This window comes from Chinchilla lanigera, unplaced genomic scaffold (assembly GCF_000276665.1).
Source record: "Chinchilla lanigera isolate Chin_1 unplaced genomic scaffold, ChiLan1.0 scaffold00013, whole genome shotgun sequence".
In the NCBI taxonomy this organism is placed as follows: Eukaryota; Metazoa; Chordata; class Mammalia; order Rodentia; family Chinchillidae; genus Chinchilla; species Chinchilla lanigera.
The window spans coordinates 31,422,148-31,435,786 of record NW_004955414.1 but is presented as its reverse complement, the minus strand read 5'-3'; the positions used below and the strand labels follow the sequence as shown (position 1 = coordinate 31,435,786).

The following is a 13,639-nucleotide window of genomic DNA, read 5'->3' as shown; positions in this document are numbered from 1 at the left end:
GGTCTTTGACATTTAAATAGTGTGTATGCAGGTGGGGTTATGTGGTGTCCAGGATCAAATTACTTTTCTAGCCAAAACCACAGAAAGCAGTGAAATAGAAAAGGATACAATACCCAAAATTAATGTTCAAGCTTCTTTCCCCTGGCCAGAGCCTTCTTGCTCCTGTGGAAGTAGGCATTATTGAATTGCTGGAAACCAGTGAAACTGGATGGGGGAAAGTCTCAGACAACATTCCCTTCAAAAACGAGGTGGTTTCGTGAGGAAACCTAGTAGATCTATCAGCCATTCATATTTAAAGCTCTCCAAGTGCCCAAGCCACTATTTATCAATTGTGACTGGAAATGAATAAATTATTGGGGTCACTTAAGTGAAATGATATTTTAGGGACTTGCTAAAGGCTGAATTAGGTATTTATTTCATATCCCAGCCTAGTTTCAAGTGCTGATATATAATACGGTAAGGCCATTTGTGCTGTAACTGCAAAGTTAGGCACAGTGGTTCCTATTAATGCTGCTGATCCACATACTTTTCTTTTCCCAGAAAGAACTTCATTTAAACCTAGTTAGATCTGTCTAACTTAGATGTTTACTGGCTATATTTTAAAAAATGAACAATGAATCAAACCAATCCCCAGGGCCTAGGAAAGAGTCTGACCTAAATTAGGAACTCAAACTCCCTTATTATTTTCATTTGAACGCTACTCATAGCCATCCTCATTCTGGAAAGAATACAGCTTCTGCAACAAAGTTTCTTTGTTTTCACGGAACTAAAAATGTGCTGTATTTAGACCAAACAATAAAAATAAATTACCAAACTACCTTCTAATGCATGGAGGTTCTGGAGAGAGGAAACCATAGATATTCAGGAACATAAAGTGAGTCATTGTGCTAAACATTTTTACAAGGCTAGTTCTGTGTGTTTGAGTTGCATCTGTTACTTCTTCAGCCAAAACTAAAGTGTGTACAAGCAAAACAATTTAAAATTGAATTTTAGCTCATACAGGCCTCAACATCTAATGGGTTCCACGCCTTAGTAGATTAAAAATTCCTTCCTTTCTTATTTGGTCTATAAAGTATTTCTGTTGAACACATTAAAGATGGTCTCTATGAAGCTAACTCATTTTAATTTGCAGAGATAAATGTTTTTAAATGTAATTTGTCTTATTTGTCTATTTAAAAAATCTTTATTTTCACTTATTTTTAAACACTAGTGACAATTTTTCCAAAAAGCCGTAATGGATGTAGATGTTGTATTCTTAAATATAGAACGAAGAAATAATCGTTTCTTTGGCAGTAGATAGCACAGTTGCCTGAGTTAAACATAGTATGACATTTAGCCAAAATATATATTTCTTTAATAAAATACATAAATGCAATTTACTTATCTTTTCTCATTTCATTTTGTGTCTAAATTTTCAGATCATTTTCATGAATTCAAAGGCAATTTACCAGTGATTTCTGGGTGCTGGGGCTGACTTTTTGTGCGTAATTGTAAGTATTTATTACTTTTGTTACTATCTAGTATAACAGTCATAGTATGTAAACAGGTTTTTAACTTACCTTGTGTGTGAATTTTTATTAGTTTTTCTGATATTCTGTAAGTACAATCATTCACAAATGTTTTCTTAGGAGGAGTATAGAAAAAATGACAGTAGAAAAAAAAAACCTGTTTGTGTAATTCCAATGAAATAACGCAATGTAGGACCTATAACAATAAGCCTAAAGAATAAATATCTTACTTTTTGGGAATAGAGCCCAACTGTAGAAGTGGGCTACCTTCAAGATTCTACTCTATATACATATGAATAATTTACCCTTATACCTTCTTACATCTCTGGTTATCTGGACTTGAAAAGTGCTATGCGCCTGTGCTCAGAGAAAAGGTGTGAGATGATACAGAATTCAAAGAGCTGTCAGTACATGAGGAGATTATATACTAAGGAACCAGAGCTCACTTGGTGAATGTGTAATATACATCAAAATGATTGCATCTCTGCCCACTTTCCCATTCCCCAAATACAAGCTATCCCCCAAATATTTTTTTCTCATGAAAGTAGGTAAATTTGAAGAAAAATATTTAATAAACTTTAAAGATCTATTAAAGTATTTTAAGTTAGTTGATGCATATTCATGATATGGCAATAGTCGAGAGTATATGACAGGTATTTAAAAATTTCTCAGTGAATATAAACCCACACTTGAGGAACCTGATTTTAAAATATATGTATATGTGTACATTATTGTAAACCCTTGCCATTTAATGGGCTTTTTAACATTTGATAACAGGAAAAAACATAGGAAAATTTTTCTTTGTTAATGTACTGATATAAAGATTTTTAGGAAACATATGTCTAGGAAGGCATTTGAAAAAATGCTGTAAATTAAAGTGATTCAGTATTTAAATAGAAAGCAGGGAAAATTTTATTTATAGTCAGTTTACCTGCTTACCAGTAGTAATACTGATTGGGCTAGGCATTTTGAACCAATATTTAATATAGTTCAGTATATTTTGTAAAATGCATAAATTGTTAATTTTATGAAAATGTATCAATTTAAATTTTATTATTTGAAGATTTAATTCTTGCTTAGAACACAAGATTGTGTAAACTGCATGGTTCACTTGGATTAAATATAAAGTTTTAATTTGTCAGCATATAATGGTGAGGATTAGGAGGCAAAGAAGATGGAGAAAGACATGTGAAGTATCTTTGAAGGGCTCTTAGTGAGAATGGAATTGTAAAGAGCTGTGTTTGTCCTGTTAGAAATCTGAGTGAAGGGAGATAATTTAGAGCTGCCCAAATCTTACTCTAGGTGTTCTGTCCTTTTACTTCCTTTCTCCTTTCCTTCATATTATTCAGTCATTCTCTTTAGTAAATGTTAATGATGATTAAGGATTTCTAAATGGCAAATACAGTTACCATCATTTCAATGGAGGGGGTCTTTATAATTTACATTCTTATCACCCAAATGCTTTATTTCCTGAATTCACTTCTTTTACCCAACCTTCCACCCAAAACGCACATAGATTAATTTTGAATGGAAGTGATCCAATTAGCTGAAAATTTTTCTGTGATATAAGGAAAGGAAAAGCTAGAACTAAAAGGGGAACTGTTGACAGAAATTTTTATTTTGTGTCACCCAGCCTGGTGTCAATCTCCTCTACTCAAATGATTCTCCTACGTCAGCTTCCTGAGCCCCTCACTGGAGATCAAACCCAGGGTCTCATGCATACTTGGCAAGAATTCTATCACTGCACTACATCCCCAGTTTGGAGATTATATGTATATATTTCCTTTTTTCCCCCAGAATTTAACTTAAAAAATCCAAAAAGAATTTCTCATAACATTTTATTTGGTCATTGAATCAGAAGCCATGATAGCCAGACCTAAAATAATTGTCTTCTAGTTTTGAGAATGTCTGTATGTTACTTTGCTGTTCCTTGGGTCGGTGATGTCAAACTTTGTTAGGACTGGCTCCTGACTGCAGAACCTTCTTGTTAAAGAGATGCAGCAGAATTCTATGATTAAAATAAGTGAGTTAAAACTAATATGAGATTCAGAATGTTTGAGTTTCTATTTCTTACAATTATTGTGGAAACTGTCCATCACTTACACTAACTGGTAGGGCAACTAAAACAAAAGGAATATGAATCTGGTTAGACCTAAGAACAAGTAAATGGAGTCAGTGACAGTGGCTTTTCTGAACTTTAATTTTCATGCTCTGGAACTGCTTGTGTGCTACATGATCCAAGCCAGAAAATTATACCTCATTGCTATGGGAAGGTTCCTCAGTAAGGTGTACAGAAGCTAGCCTGTGAGATAAGGAAGGTGGGATATTGTTTGCACATCCATAATGAATGGGCCACACCAAGAGTGTGTGAGAACCGATTGGAATCTTACCTACTCACGTCTACTGCCCCGGTCAAAAGAGGAAAACATGGTGAAGAAACATGATTAACTCTTCAGAAGCTACGTCTTATTCTAACGACTTTTTCCCCTTTTAAGAAGTAAAACTAGCTCTTTTCCCAAAGTAGACATCATGTAAGAAGATCTTGTTTTGCCTTTTAGTATTCTAACTTAATTTTCTATCACTAATGAAAAAATAATTGTGTAAGTCTGACTATTGAGTTTTACCAGGGCAATAAATGATTGCTTAAACAAAACAAAACAAAACAAAAACAAAATACACAACAATAACAACAAAAAAATCAAAGATTGTTTATTAAGTACCTTTTTTTCCAGGTTACCCAAGCAAGTTTAATAGTTCAATAATAAAATTTCCTTTTATAAAATTCTGTCTCAGTTTATGGTCTCTAACGGCCACCTTTCCCCCAAGGTCTCTGACAAGTATTTTATTGACTGGTATAAAAAGGAATAATTTTTTAACCAAAGGTTTGAGGAAATAATAATAACAGTATCTGAAGTGGGTACACTTGATTTTGGAGGCATTAAATTGGCTAAATTTCATAAAAACTCTGTAAGATGTGTAAAAATTATCTTCATTTTTGCGGGGTAGCAGGGCTCAAATCTGAATTCTTGGTGTAAATTCAGTGCTCTTTTCGTTAACACTGTACTGTCTTTTTGGAGAGAGAATTTTAGCTCTTTTTGTCTTTGATCACTTGGTTTCTCAGGTTTCTCTTGGTTGCTGTACAGATACTTTTGAAAAGTTAAAGTCAGAAAAGGGCTTGAGAGAGTCTTCTATCACTTCATTTTTTTTTTTTTTCTTCCATAATTCTGCAGCATTTGGTCCTTCCTGACATTTTGCTACTCCTCGGAAACTGCCACATGCCATGCTTCAGCTGAAATTTTTTGAGTTGCATAGAATTTTAGGAGACAATCAAAAAGAATCACAAATTCATGCCTTTTGCGGTATTTTAAAATGGAAAGAAATCTGTTTTAAACTGAGCATAGCCCCAGACCAAAGCTTCCTCAGTGAGAACATCTGTGATTTTAAGGACACGTAGGTCTAAGTGCATTATCTTTAAAAAATATTATTCCAGGCTAATCTTGACATAGAGCAGGTAAATAAAAAAGATGAGCTGTGAAAATCCACAAATAGGGCTTGAATGCCATTTTCCATGACAACGGGAGCTGCCCCATGAAAGCATTAATGCTGGGAATGTAAGGAATTTAAAATTGTGCCCTCTCAGTTTTACAGTTGTGTGCTCATGTTAATTAGAGATATACTGACATTTGAAGTTTCTACATTAATACCCACAGCTACTATACATTTGTGAACTGTGGCCAGAAATCTACTTTAATTGAAAGGAGTTTGCTAATCTGAATGTGTACCTCCATTACATTTTAAGCTTTTAAGTTTTATATACTACTATCCTTAGGTGTTTTTAAATGTTCTCTCTGCTCTCTGTTTCTAATTTATACCTGAAAGAACAGCCTGGCCTAATTTTCATCTCCTAGTAGTGTTTTGGAGTGATACTGATGGAATTTGGAGAAAAAAATGTTTTTAATAGTGTCCTTTATTTGCTGTAGTTTTGAATCTGTTTTTCTCTCTCTGACTCTCTAAATTGTTGGTTTTCCTTGGAAGCCTTTTAAATGGTCTGCCACAGAAATAAGGTAGGATTTAGGTTTATGGAGTGTGCTTCCCTATCTATATTTAAGCACAGAAAAGCTACTCTTTATTGTCATACTATAGTTTTTGCTGGGAAAAGCGCAGTAGTAGAGGCCTGATGAAATGAGTAGTAAAAAGCATTCTGAGTTTTTCCAGGAGCACTAAGTTTCATTCTTTGGTCTTCCACCATGCATCTTAACTTTTGATTTGTAAATATGTTTACAATAGCTTGAAGCTTTTGCGAGGTCAGCTTTACTTCTAGACTCTTGGCTTTGTCTGTTTTACACGTAAAGCATGACCTTACAACTACTTTTTGCAATCTTGTATTTCTTCAAAGTCTTCCATCAGGACTTTTAACTTTATTGTTTTGTGATTGTTTAGTGAAACTCCCTCACTTATTTTTTGGACCAATCCCTGAGTGTTACACAAGACCAGCTAGAATGAAAATTCCTTTTTGTAGCAACAGAACAAACTGCTTTAGAAAGTTAGGACTACTCAGAACTTGTTTCATTAAACCCTTTTATTGTACATTTAAACCACTGAGACCTAGGACCATTAAAACTTACTCAGTACTATTATTATTATGGCCTATTTTACTCTTTATTACTTTTTTCCCACTGTACCCAGTTCTTCTGTTCTTTCTTCTTTCATGTTGCTTACTACATATTATGCCATCACAGCACATTTGGTAGCTTCAAGTTAATTGCTCAATTATCAGTGATAGTCATGAAGCACTTGAAACATGCGCAGTGGAAGATTTTTTTAAATTTCAAAATAAGTTGGTGTGTCATAATCTTAAATGTGAAACATGCCAATATCTGCAGGCATAAAAATACACAGCCTGAGCTAGGCATTTCAGGGAAGGCAAAAACCTACTCTTAAAATCAGGGCTTTTGTCTGCCACTGAAGTGTTTCATCTTCGCTAATTTCAAACAACATGACTAATTTTGATCTTGGTTTTTACTTTTGCACTCTAAAAATTTGGTCGTGGTTTATAAAGGAAAAGGGAAGTAAAACTGTATTGATTCTGTTTGAGTATTTTACTGGAAATTCACATTATTGTTCACTGTGAAGTGGAATTTGGTGTGAGGTGAATCCATGTTGGATGCCAATCAGGGAAGTTGGCTTTTAATGAAGCAAAAATAGTTTCTTTATAATATTCATTCATTCATCTACTCATTCATTCATTCAGTTGGTGAACCTATAGTCAGAGAAGGATTAGAATGAGGTTATATTCTGATGATTTGTTAATATTGGGAAAAGACCCCACAAAAGAATAAATGAAATCTGGGGACTCATTCTGAATCATACAGAGTAATAGTCTTAGATGCCTTCAAGATAACTCCTACATTTTGACAAAATAATTATTGTAACTCTTTCAGCAACTAGGCAAACAATCATTAAATTTTTGCATTAGTATTCAGTTTAGGGTTTTCTCTAAACTAATGTAGTGCCAACAGCTCTTTTTTAGATGCTATTATGGTTCTTTCACATTTTTATAGTACTGTAGTAAAGCTGAATTTACTGGCTACATTTGAAGGTGGAGTAGGGCTGCACAAGCATCAACATTAAAGTGATTCAGTGCCTGTTGGAGAAAAATTGTTCTTAAGTTGAGATTAGAAACAATGTGGGGCTTGGGGGCAATTTTCTAAGAGCTATTAATAAATTTGAGTATTTCTCCTAAAACATGCTCTTTGAGATTGTTTTTAACCAAGAAAGCAGGCTTAATCATTTTCTAGTAATCTTCATAACTTTAACTAGTATTTAAAGGATTAAATATAAACAGAGAAGAAATAAAACCATTATTTGAGCTTGGTAGCAGTCTCAAATATAAAGTGAGGGAATGCCAATAAATGCAGTAGTTGTGCACAGCTAGCTGTTTTATCACATAATGAGCTATATAACATGTGAAATACTATCTGATTGTGCAGGGAAAAGTAATGTATTACTAGAGAAATTTTAGTAACTACTTAGTTTATTAAGATTCTTTGAATAATCAACAAAATCTAGCTTATTTAGTTGTATATTATCTTAAATCACTTTTAGCATAGTTTTATTAAAAGTACATATTTTGTGTTGTTTTGGAATTTTGGTATAAACCATTTCATCAAATTTTTGCCAGTTCCAAACTGTCAAAATGTGAGTTAAATATTGCCAGTGAAGGTAAAACATTTTGTGCATTTTCACTCATTTTCTGTATATTTTACATAAGTCTTGCTGAAAGCTTTAACAATTACGAAGTAATAGTAGTGAAAAAGGTTAATTTGCAATGCATCCTCTTCCAAAATGACTGGCCAAAGAGACTTATTCTTAATGTTTAATCAGTCAAAAATATTTATTCATATGATGTAATGCTGGTTATTATTGTTATTTGCTTAGCATTAAGGGGTTGGCCCAGTGGTTACAAAGGAAGAAAAGATGGTCTCTACCCTAAGGGCTTAAAAGGATGTATTACTAGTTTATGTGGGAGGAGTTTTATTTGGATACAAACTGTACTGGAGTTGGCTCTTTCTCTTTCTTTTCAGCTCACAGTTTCATATAAATTTAAGTGAATGAACTCATTAATAAAAGCAGATTTTCTATTTTTATTTCACCTCTGGGCTCTTTTATACCTTTGGAACACACACGCACAACAAAAAGGTATGTTTTACAGTTAATTATTACGTTTCCTTTTTTGATTCTGGCATTGCAAATAATTAAGCAGCAGTATTAATGGAATCCAAGTCTGCACAATACAGATTCTTAATACAGATTTCTTAAGGAAAAAGCTAAGCAGGCTGGTAACAAACCTATGGCCTGGTTACAAACCTATGGCCTGGTTTTAATTTGGGTTCTAGTACTCTGAGTTTTATTGGAGAAAGGGAAGCAATCCAGATCTATCACTCTGTATGTAAATTTTATTTTTCTCCCATCATCATGTGTATTACAGCATTAACACTTAAACTGTTACCTTTTAAAGTGAGATTGGTGTCCTATAATATGATCTCTGAAATGGCAGGGTATGCACATTTATTTAATGGCTGACAGCTTTAAGGTATGGAAATATTCTGAGATTTATCCTGATAACGGCAGTATGTGAGTCTATTGATTATGTTGATTCTTTGACTGGTCAGAGGGAGATTCCCCCTAGATTTGAAGTTTCAGGACAGAGAACTCAGAGACCATATGTAGGAGAAGACTAAGACATTAAGACTTGAAAATATATGTATAAGCAAGAGAGTATCAGAACACTTTGAGAACCTGGACCTTCTTGAGGAGAGGATGTGGTTGAATAGATGGAAGAAATACCTGTCCTTCCAACTTCACTGCAGTAATTGAGAAGGGAGAAAAATAAAGACAAATATGTGAAACCAGAGGTGATTAAAATAGGAAATTTTTATGGGATCATAAAATGGGTTTATACTTGTTTGGATTAGACAATAGTAACTTCAAAGGAGTAGTATGTTTTTTTCTCTTGATTTGGTTCATGTTTATCTTGATTTCAGTTCAATGCCCTTTAAATACAACTGTAGGAATTTTAAATAATATATGCCTCTCTAGAAACACCAAAGAATAAGTTTGGATTCTCTTGGCATTAATATGGATATATATATAAAATAATCATCTATGTATACTTCTATAGTATTATATTTGGGAAACCTTTAGAAAGTTCTCATTCATTGTAACTATGACCAAGAAGCATATTTATATCTATTAGAGCAATGAATGAGGTGAATTAGGTTTCACATATGGTATATAGTATATGATATAGTTGGTTTTGGAAAGCTCTTTGGAACTACTTTTCTGAAAATGATTTATAGTGTAATGAGTCCTCCTTCCCCTTGCTTTTCTTTTTTTTCCTCCCCTCTTACTATTCCTTTCTTTCTTCCCTTACGTTTTTTCTTTCTTTCATTTAGAGATAGTTTGCTTTTGTCTGTCTGCTACTTGCCTTTTTGAAGGTGGCTGATGCAAGTCCCTTAAATAGTACACAAGGATCACCTTTTTTATTAATAAATGAAGAGCCCCATTAAAAAAAAGAATTAAGGGCACTCTAGTCCATGTTGTGCAATCAAAGGAAACTGAGGAGGTGTTGGGATTAGTTTTATTATTATGAGGTGATGAAAGTAGGATACTTGGAAATGATAACTTTTATTGACCCAGAAGTTTACTAAACCTGAATTAGGATTTGTCAGATATTAAGGCTTATTGAATACTTTCTTTCTGAGAGGAGAAGAATAATTAAGGTCTTAAATGAAATCTTAACACTTTTTAGAAAGCTGTCCACAATGAGACATAGTAATCATATACTCACAACCCAATAAGGAAGTCTTTAGTTGTGTTTCTTTGGTGTTTTTTCTAATTAGAACAAATTAGTCTCAGTTCCTGATGTTGTTTATTTCTTGAGAGTAATTTAATTTAGCAATAAATATCCCGTGGTACCTAAAGAGTAAAGTTTATAAATTATTTCAGGGATGCTAAGCAAGAGATGAAGTCCAGATATGCTTGAAAGAAGGTTGTGGCTTAGTTAAGGTCGTGGTTATATATAAAACAGGTGGAACAGCAAGCTGTGAAGCAATTTGCCATGTCTAGAGGGAATTCTTCCACAGTGTACCTCGGAGTGCACAACACTTCCCAGTTTCTGTGGAGGAGAGGAATGAGAGACAATAGACAGCGATGTATGCACAGTACAGAGAGGTTACGAAAAACATCTGTTGCTTATAATATGTGCTAGACACTTTTACATTGTTGTAGTTAATCTTTTCAATAATTTTATAGTTATAGTTTTATAGTTTACTCCCCAATCCTTGGTTATTTTCTATAAATTCTGATTTTTTTTGTCTATAGCACTGAAATGATTAGTGTATGTTATATATTTGCATTATTTAATATCTGTTCTCTCCACCAGACTAAAAGCTGTATTACGGTAGAGAGTATGACTGTTTTGTTCAGACACACGTAGTTGGCTTTTAGCATTGTCCCAGACACACTGTCTCAACTAACTATTTGTTGAACAAAAAATAAAGGAAAGAAGGAAGGAAGAAAATGACAGGATTTAGTCTGTTTGCCTCAGAACTAATTTTTTCAACCCCAGAAAAGTTTTATTTCATTTACATTATTCTTGGTTATAAATTCATCCAATATAATTTCTATTACAACCATCTCAGAGCACCTTAGAACTGTCACATCTTTGTCTGAGACTGGTTAACCATGAAACAGGCCTATCTTGTCTTTTTCTCAACCCACTGGAATACCAAAACGACCTTATACTAACAGGTCTCTTGGGAAATAGAGATATCCTATCTTTTATTTTCAGGTTTAGGTTCCTCCTACACAAAGAGAGAGTGTTTCTTTTTATTCTCAGAGATTGCCCCTTAATTTAGGTTTTGGTGCCGCTAATCTGAGTTTTGGTAGTTGGTAGAGTATTTGTTGCATGTTCTGCTGGTTTTTTTCCTATGGGAGTGTGTCACTGAGGGAGATTCTGTGTTCAAACCAAAGAAGCTCCTAGCATCACAGATGGTAGGCATTGGGGCTTTGGTCTTTTAGCGGTGATTTAATTTTTTCTGCTTATTTTTTCTATGATATTAATAAATATGATTTTCTTTTGCATAATGTTACTGTGTGTTTTTTGGTACTGGTGCTAACTTTTAAAAGAACCTTACTGTATCTAGTGTGCTTCCAAGGAAGGGAGGAAATGTAAGTATGGGGAGTAAATGGAAAGTTTGTTAAATCTCTAGGGCAGAAAGATCTCGTTGTGTCTGGGCTTTCAGCAATGGCATGTAGTCTTGAAGGTATGCACAGTAAGGCTTTGTAAATGTGCGTAGGCCAAAGGGAAAGTGGATATCTCCCAGATACATCGAATAGATGTATATTTAAATCATGCAATCAATTTTATGAATTCTATATACATTCCTAAGAATGTACAAGAAATAGATTTCTGTGATATAAGGCAATAATCATCTTTAACTAGAACAAATTATAATCCTGAAACTTTGGCCATTTGGGAATTTATCATTTGAAGCAGCCTGGTTTACCTCGAAGTTAGGATCATAGTAGAGTGAGCTGATCCTGTTAAGGTCTTATTCAAGGCGGTATAATAAGTGATCAATCTAACTCCCTCTGTATTCTCTAAAAACTTTTTAAAATTTTGATTCTGTTTCCCCAGTTAAGACAAATCATTTTTTTTGGTAGCACACGTTTTCTTCCTGTGAGAGTGTTTACTGTTTATTAGAAACTAATTCACTTCCATGAATATGTCCCAAGTACTGTATATTGAAAATACAGCATTAGACTGAAAGAAACTGTCAATGAGTCTTTGGTTGACCAGTATTGCATGTTTTTATCTGTTTTCACGAGAAGCCACTTTGAAGATATCAATATGTAATACAACCACCATTGTTAATTCCCTACCACTTTGTTTGTAACTCTGTGTTGTCTGTATTGTGCTTGTGATATGTTGTAAAATGTTGTATGTCTGTTAATGTTTCCCTCCTTTTATCTTTAAAATAAAAAAAAAAGAAAATACAGCATTAGATACTGCATTGGAAACAAATGCAAATGTACACTGTCCCTGCCCTTAAGAACTTTAGATATGTAGATATAATTTCAAAACTTTTTTATTGCTTTTTGTGTCCTAGAGTCTAACCAGTACAATGCATAGCTCAAAGTAGGCATTAATAAATGTTAATTAAGTTGCACTGATTGTGGAAGAGGAGATGTGCAAAGGAAAAGAGATGTGATTCCCTATGCAGAATGTAATAAGTACTTTAATAGAGTAAAAAATGTACTCCAGAGAGTTCAACAAATTTATGATAAATTTCTTATGGGACATTAGGAGGCAGATTTTATTTTATTTTTTTTTATTTTAAAGAGAGTAGTAAATGAGAAACAAACAAACAAAAAAATAGAACAGTAGCAGCATACCAGTATCATGAACATAAACAAATGAAGGCAAGAACATTCAAAGTGATATAGAGTCTCAAGACAAAATAATACGAATCAACAGTGGTTGTTACATTGCATATCACTATCCTCAACTACATTGCTCAGATTACCAGATGTAAGAATGAAAGATTGCTCAAACCATTAAAGAGAATAAGAAAATAATTCTTCAATAAAACATTAGAGATAATAGAGTTTCACTAGATAGGATGGTAGCAGTTCACCATCGTAATTCCATTGCATATTGTTACTTTCAAATCAGTTGCTCAGACCACCAGACACAAGCATGCAAAATTGATCAGAACATAAAAAATGGTAAGCATCAACTGTTCAATACACCATCAGACATCAGAAGTACAGTTATCCCAGCTATTCATTTATATATTTATATTTTGCCTTCTTTCTTTCTTTTTTCTTCTTTCCCTCATCCCATCCATTCCTTCCTTTGAGCAATTTCTTTCCCTTTCCTATCATCTATTGTACATTTGAGTTTTACCTAGTCTTTCACGTTCATACACCAAGGAGGCAATATGATGTTTACACATCTGGGTGTGATTTATTTCACTTATGAGTATGATCTGTAATTGCATCCATTTACCTACAAAAGCCTCAAGTTTACCTTTTTTAGTAGCTGAGTAATACTCCATTATATAAAAACACCGCATCTTTTTTATCCATTCCTCAGTGGATGGGCATCTGGGTTGTTTCCAAGATTTAGCTATAACAGATTGTGCTGCTATAAACATGGGTGCACATATATTGCTGTAGTATGATGTCTTTAATTCTTCTGGGAAAATACCGAGAAGGGGAATAGTTGGGTTAAATAGGACTTCCAGTCCTAGTTTTGTGATGAATCTCCAAATTGATTTCCACAGTGGTTTTACCAGTCTACACTCCCACCAGCAGTGGAGTAGGGCTCCTTCCTTCCCACAGCCTCTCCAGCGTTTGTTATTGGTTGATTTCTTGATGATAGCCATTCTTTCTGGGGTGAGATGGAATCTCAGTGTTGCTTTAATTTGCATTTCTCGAATGACTAATGATGTTGAACATTTTTTCATGTATTTATTCACCATTAGTATCTCTTCATTAGAGAAGTGTGTATTCATCTCAGATGCCCATTTTTGGATTGGGTCTTTGAATTTGGGAGGCCTGAT

At 33.9% G+C, this 13,639-nt stretch overlaps 1 protein-coding gene across 9 annotated transcripts in view; it reads left to right on the top strand.

The window, feature by feature from the left end:
• Sox6 (SRY (sex determining region Y)-box 6) overlaps positions 1-13,639 on the top strand; it is a 566,848-nt gene that overhangs the window by 96,687 nt on the left and 456,522 nt on the right. For 7 of the 9 annotated variants that reach the window (XM_013511918.1, XM_013511924.1, XM_013511919.1 and 4 more), the window contains 2 exons: positions 1,419-1,490; positions 8,093-8,207. The gene's annotated coding sequence lies outside the window, so the exon portion shown is untranslated. The remainder of the gene's footprint in view (positions 1-1,418; positions 1,491-8,092; positions 8,208-13,639) is intronic. The other 2 variants (XM_013511927.1, XM_013511917.1) reach the window with 1 other exon arrangement.